This window comes from Myotis lucifugus, unplaced genomic scaffold, assembly GCF_000147115.1.
Source record: "Myotis lucifugus unplaced genomic scaffold, Myoluc2.0 scaffold_47, whole genome shotgun sequence".
NCBI classification, from domain to species: Eukaryota; Metazoa; Chordata; class Mammalia; order Chiroptera; family Vespertilionidae; genus Myotis; species Myotis lucifugus.
Window position 1 is genome coordinate 3,556,185 of NW_005871095.1, and position 6,702 is coordinate 3,562,886.

Genomic DNA, 6,702 nt, shown 5'->3' on the forward strand with positions numbered 1-6,702 from the left:
TGTGGACTTACCTGCCACCAGTTTATGCATTAGTGTGTTCCTTTTACTTTTTCAATACTGTATTGTATGAAACCCTTTTTTCCCTCTGCCTTGAGTTTTGTTTTGTTGTTTGGGTTTTTTTTTTTTCTCTCCCAGACTTCTTTTTGAACATGAACATGTCGGTTCTCTTTCCATCTCTGCCTCCCCTCACCTGCCGTGTCGTATATGCTTTGATATTCTCACATTTCCTCTGTTTATCTCTGTACCTCCTGAAAAAAATCCATCAATGTTCCTTCTCAATGCCTAGGTTTCTGAGATACAGTCTTGTTCTATATCGCCTTAATAGCCTCTTAGAAGTATTTGGGAAATCTGGAGTTCAAAAATGCATTCTGCAAGCACATGAGTAATTACTTTACAGTGTTAGGACAGCCACCATGCCACTAGGCAATATAAAATTTTCAGCTCCATTAGAATCTTATGGAACCACCATTGTATATGTGGTCCATCATTAACTAAAATGTCGTTATGTGGTATGTGACTGTAATTGAAACCATACAGCACTGCCTTCTCTTACTACTAGTAATATTCATTAGATGTCCTAACGTGTTTTTTGTTTTTTTTAAAGCTTTTTTTAAAAAATATATTTTATTGATTTTTTGCAGAGAGGAAGGGAGAGGGATAGAGAGCTAGAAACATCGATGAGAGAGAAACATCAATCAGCTGCCTCCTGCACGCCCCCCACTGGGGATGTGCCCACAACCAAGGTACATGCCCTTGACCAGAATCGAACCCGGGACCCCTGAGTCCGCAGGCCGACGCTCTATTCACTGAGCCAAACCGGTCAGGGCCCTAACGTGTTTTTTAATGGCTTGAGGACCTCATTTCATTTTAGCACTGAATATTCCATTTTCTGGATGTATCAGTTTATTTATCCATTCACCTACTGAAGGACTTCTTGATTGCTTCCAAGTTTTGGCAATTATTAATCAATTGCTGCAATCATACATGTGCAGGTTTTTATGTGGACATAAATTTTCAACTTCTGTAAATACCAAAAAGTGCAATGCCTGGATCATATGGTAAGAGTATATTTAGTTTTGTAAGAAATGCCAAGCTATCTTCCAAAGCGGCTATATCATTTTGCATTCTGTTGTTCTTCATCCTCACCAGTATGTGGTGGTGTCAGTGTTTTGGATTTTGGCCATTCTGGTAGGTATGCAGTGACATCTCAGTATTGTTTTAATTTGCAATTCCCTAATCTATATATATAAAAGGCTAATGTGCAAAGTGTCCCCTCGGGACTTTGACTCGGAGACCGGGAGTTTGATCGTTCGCTATGATGTGCACTGACCACCAGGGGGCAGCATGGAATGAAGGAAGTCCCCGGCCAGCAGCTGGCAACTGGGGAAGGTAGGCCCCAGCTGGCAGCCAGAAAGCCCCCGTCGGCCCTGATTGCTGGCTAGGCCTAGGGACCCTACCCATGCACAAATTTTGTGCACCGGGCCTCTAGTGTCAAAGATACTCGTAGTTGAGTATCTTTTCAAATTGAAGTCTGTTCAGATCTTTGGCCCATTAAAAACATCAGATTGTTTTCTTTTTTTGCCAAGAATATGATAGAAAAGAACTCTGCATTTAACAACAAATAAACCTTTATTTGCAGAACTCTAAAAAAAAAGCATTCTGCCCTGGCCTATGTGGCTCAGTTGGTTGGGTGTGGTCAAGGCACATGCCCAGGTTGTGGGCTCAATTCCCAATAGGGGGCATGCAGGAAGCAGCCAATTGATGTTTGTCTCTTATAGATGTTTCTCTCTCCCTAAAATCAATTTAAAAACATATTTTTTTAAATGCATTTTGCCATGTCGCTATTTTAGTATAGTAAATTAGGAGCATTGACCTAGCCACAGGGCCACATAAGAGGTTATACATGGTAGCAGCTCTGATTTGAGTAAAGCTGCTACCATGTACATTGACACCCATAATGTATGTGCATACTTTCTACTCTGAAATAAGATTTATAAACTTTCCTCTTGACTTTGCATCATGTAAAGGGTTACTATTGGGTTGGTTAAGCAGATGCTTCAGAAGGGAAAGGGATGGGAGAACTATGGCAGGTACCTGCTGGGGAGGGGTCAGAAGATACCCATGCTGAATGTAATTCTTATATTTATCCCAAACCAGTCTTGGGCTTCTCCATACATTGGCTTTGTTTTACCCTCTTATTTCCCTTGAAGGTTTAAGTTCAACCACATTCTGTCAACTGTTCTAGTCTCAGTGGTATCTTGTAGTTCTGGTTTATTATAACAAGAAATTGTTCTCTCAAATACAAAAAAAAAAAAAGAAAGAAAGAAAAGAAAGAGAGAGAATCTGATCTAAAAGAGCAAGGCTTGTAGTGAACTGTGTGATGGGTCCAATGGATCAGGGCCGTGAAAAAGCTACACTACACAGGAAGGGCTATAGGAAGCAGCTTCATGAGAGAAATGGCATTTGGGCTGGGATTTGAAGGATGGAAATAATTTTGATTTATGGAGATGATTGGAAAGGGCCTTCTAAATAGAGACAACAGCAAGGATGTGATATAATGAGACTAGGGTTGCCAGATGAATAGGGTTCCTGGACCCCCAATTCCAACTTGGGGTTAGGTCCCCCCCCCCCCCGCTCCCCCAACAGACAATTCTCAGACACCAGCAGAATGTTCTAAGAATTCAACTCAATTCTGACACACTCTAGCAGGAGAAAGCATTAGATTCTGCAGCACAGGTTAAGAGTTCAGCCCACAACTCCCCACACATGCACATTCAGATACCAGCCACAGTCCAGGCTCTGGCCCCCTCCAACACAGCATGGCAATTGCAAGTCCACGTTGTTGCCGTACTTCTGACCAACTGACTATAGTTTGCAGATTCCCACAACCCTGTTCTCGCATTCAATTAATTTGCTAGAATGGCTCACAGAACTCAGGAAACCATGTTTACTCACTAGATTACCATTCATTACAAATGAAAATAAAGGATACAAATCAATAGCCAGATGAAGAGATACATAGGGTGAGGTCCCCAACAAAGAAGCTTGGGAAATATTCTGGTTCCCCAATGTAGCAACTCCAAAAAAGGGCCAAGGAGCTGTCCTGGGTTTTATGGATCATTACATAGTCATGATTGACTAAGTCGTTGGCCATTGGCGATTGAACTCAACCTCCAGCCTGGAGAGGTGGGGGAGATGAGACTGGGAGTTCCAATTCTCTAATCTTAGGGTTGGCAACCAGCCCCACCCTTGGGTAGGCTCTAAAATCACTCCTTAACAAAAGACATCTCCTTCACTCTCAACACTTAGGACATGTCAAGGGTTTGGTGGCTGTGAGCCAGGAACTGTTGGTGAAGACCTGCTATCTTATAAATCACGATATTGTACCAGATAAGATGCAGTTCAATTTTAATTCCAGATTAGCAACAAATACTTTTTTAGGGTATGTCCCAGATATTGCATGGAAGACACTTGTACCAAAGGATTTGTTGTTCATCTGAAATTCAAATTCACTTGGGTGTGCCCCGTATTTTCATTTTTGAGGTCTGGCAATCCTGAATCAGATACTAATGTACCAAGCTTGCCTCCCCTGAGCAGCTGTCCACAAGTGGTGCCACCACCTGAAGTCCTTGGTTTCTAGCCTCACAAACTGGGAAAAGACAGCATGAAAAGTCACTTGGCTCTCCTGTGGGCAGGCCTGTACATGGCCCACCTCAACCCTGGCCACATTCCAGTAGCAAAACCAGACAGGTTGCTCCACTCAGACACAGAAGGGCGGGGAAATGTTTTCCTGTGTCCCCAGAGTTCAATGCCTTCTCTGGAGAGCAGATGCGTAGAATGAGAGAAGGGAACATAGCTTTGGCACCAGAGAACTCTTGTGTTTTAATTACTATTCATGAGACTTTGGACCAAATTACACAGTTTTTTTCATTTGTAAAAAAGCCACAAGACCCCGCCCCCTTGCAGTGTTGTCAGAGTTCAGTGCCTGGCACATAGAAGGCACTGACTGAAGAGTTGTTACTACAGTATTATATATATATTTTTTTAATATATTTTATTGATTTTTTACAGAGAGGAAGGGAGAGAGATAGAGAGTCAGAAACATCGATGAGAGAGAAACATCGATCAGCTGCCTCCTGCACATCTCCTCCTGGGGATGTGCCCGCAACCCAGGTACATGCCCTTGACCGGAATCGAACCTGGGACCTTTCAGTCCACAGGCCGACGCTCTATCCACTGAGCCAAACCGGTTTCGGCTACAGTATTATATTTTGTCATTAAAAATATCTCCATGGCTTGCCATGTGTGGTTTTGGTTTCCCCAATAGCAACATAGAACAGCAGTATCAGAATTTTTCATAACTTAGATTTTTCAATCTAAGAAACCATCGATTCCAGTCAAGGCTCAGCAAAGTTCAGTAACTTGGTGAGCCCTTAGAGCAAGTGTCTCAAAGAGCAGCAGGCACCCTGCTCTCAGTCAACAGGGTGAGCCATTCACCGAAACTCACACATTTCCACATGAATGGTTCAGCTGCAAATAGTTGGGAGATTTTTTTCTTTCTTTTAAATATCAGAATTGTGCCTAGGCTCAAATTTCAATTTCCCACTGCAGTTGCCTGAATATATCCAGTGAAAGAAAAACCTAAGAAATATTCTTTTCTTTTTTTATCTTTATTGTTGAAAATATTACATAAGTCCTCCTTTTCTCCCCATTGACCTCTTTCAGCCCGCTCTGGTCCCCTCCCCAGGCCCTCATCACCCCATTGTCTGTGTCCACAGGTTATGCATTTATGCATACAAGGTCATTGGTTGGTCTCTTTCCATCCACCCTCCCCTGCCTTCCCTCAGAGGTTGGACAGTCTGTTCATGCTTCTATGTCTCTGGGTCTGTTTTTGTTCATCAGTTTATTTTGTTCATTAGATTCCACATATGAGTGAGATCATATGGTACTTATCTTTCTCTGACTGGCTTATGCTTAGCATGATACTCTCCAGGTCCATCCATGCTGTTTCAAATGGTAAGAGCTCTTTCTTTTTTATTGTTGCATAGCATTCCATTGTGTAAATGTACCACAATTTTTTATTCACTCATCTGATGAGCACTTAGGCTATTTCCAAATCTTAGCTATTGTAAATTGTACTGTTATGAACATAGGGGTGCATATATTCTTTCTGATGAGTGTTTCGGGATTTTAGGATAACTTCCTAGAAGTGGGATCACTGGGTCAAATGGTAGTTCCATTTTTAATTTTTTGAGGAAACTCCATACTGTTTTCCATAATGGCTGCACCAGTCTGCATTCCCAACAGCAGTGTACTATGGTTCCCTTTCTCCACAATCTCGCCAACACTTGTCATTTGTTGATTTATTGATGATAGCCATTCTGACAGGTGTGAGGTGATACCTCATTGAACCTGAGAAAGACTCTGATCTTTCTCACTATTTTCAGCACCATGTGCAACTACTCAGTGGCTGAACTTACTCTCCACAGGTCTTACTCATTTTTTCTAGTATGTATGACACTCCCCATAACAAGAACAAAACACTTTTACTATTCAGATTTCAGGTGTCAATCTGGACCAAAAATGGATTGCTGTGACAACAGACAACCTGCTGGACCATATTTTCCCCTTGCTTTGCTTTTTGGTGTTTTTGGTTTTGAACTTGGTTTCATTTTGCCATGTCAAGGACCCAACAAAGGAGGCTAGACTGGCCATGACCCGACAGCAGGGCCTGAAACAGCCTGTAACTCAGAATCTTCTGTGGTCACTGCATTGTTGGGTTAATGTATCTTTACCATATTTTCCCAAATGACAAGGGAAAGTGAGTGAGTCAGACAGAGAGAAGGGGATGATGTGACATGAACTTCTCAGACATCTCAGCTGTATCACCTATTATTGGTGTGGCCTTGTTCATCTGCCAGTATCCAAATATGGGACAGGAGCTGAAATAAAAACTTCTCCCCAGGCTTAGGAAAAAAACAGTAATTTCCCCCTTTTAACCCAAAGATGAGGTGGTATGCTATGTAGGCAAATAACGTCTTTCACAATGATTAGCCCACTAGCACCTCTAGAACTATTTCTTTACAAGTTATTTTCAGTGAGAAACAAGATACCATTCTCTGGTCTAGATATTTCAGGGCCAATTACAATACAAATTGTCCCCCTGTCAGATTGGCAAGTAAATTTGTTCAAGGCTATGTTATAAATGAAATACGTAATTCTACAGGAAGGCTAAAAAAAATACTGTTGACAAGAATGAGACAAGTTTTAGAATTTAGAGTGTTTTTTAGAGCAATATTTGAAAAGATGTTCCCTGAGAAAGAAGCATGATGCCATTCTGTTTGCTGTGTCCCCTGAGGGAGGAGCAGGTGCCCTGAGGAAAAGACTGCCTTTTGGGATGAGCCACATAGAAGATGAGAAAAGATCATTAGGAGCCACTGAGCCAACTCCTATGCCTCAAAATTGAGGTACACCTTGAACAATCAGAGACCACATTTAACTACCCTTTTTCTTTTTAACAGGTGAAAGCATTTCACGTGGTAACTCTTGATAAAAAGACCAGCCAGTAAGTACAGTTCCTCTTATGTTACCCCTCTGAAGTTGGTCATCATTCTTTCTGATGGCTAACTACAAGACAATATACATAGGTTTTATTTCAAATAAGCAGAGAGAAAAGAAGAAAGAGAAGGCAAGTGAATAGAA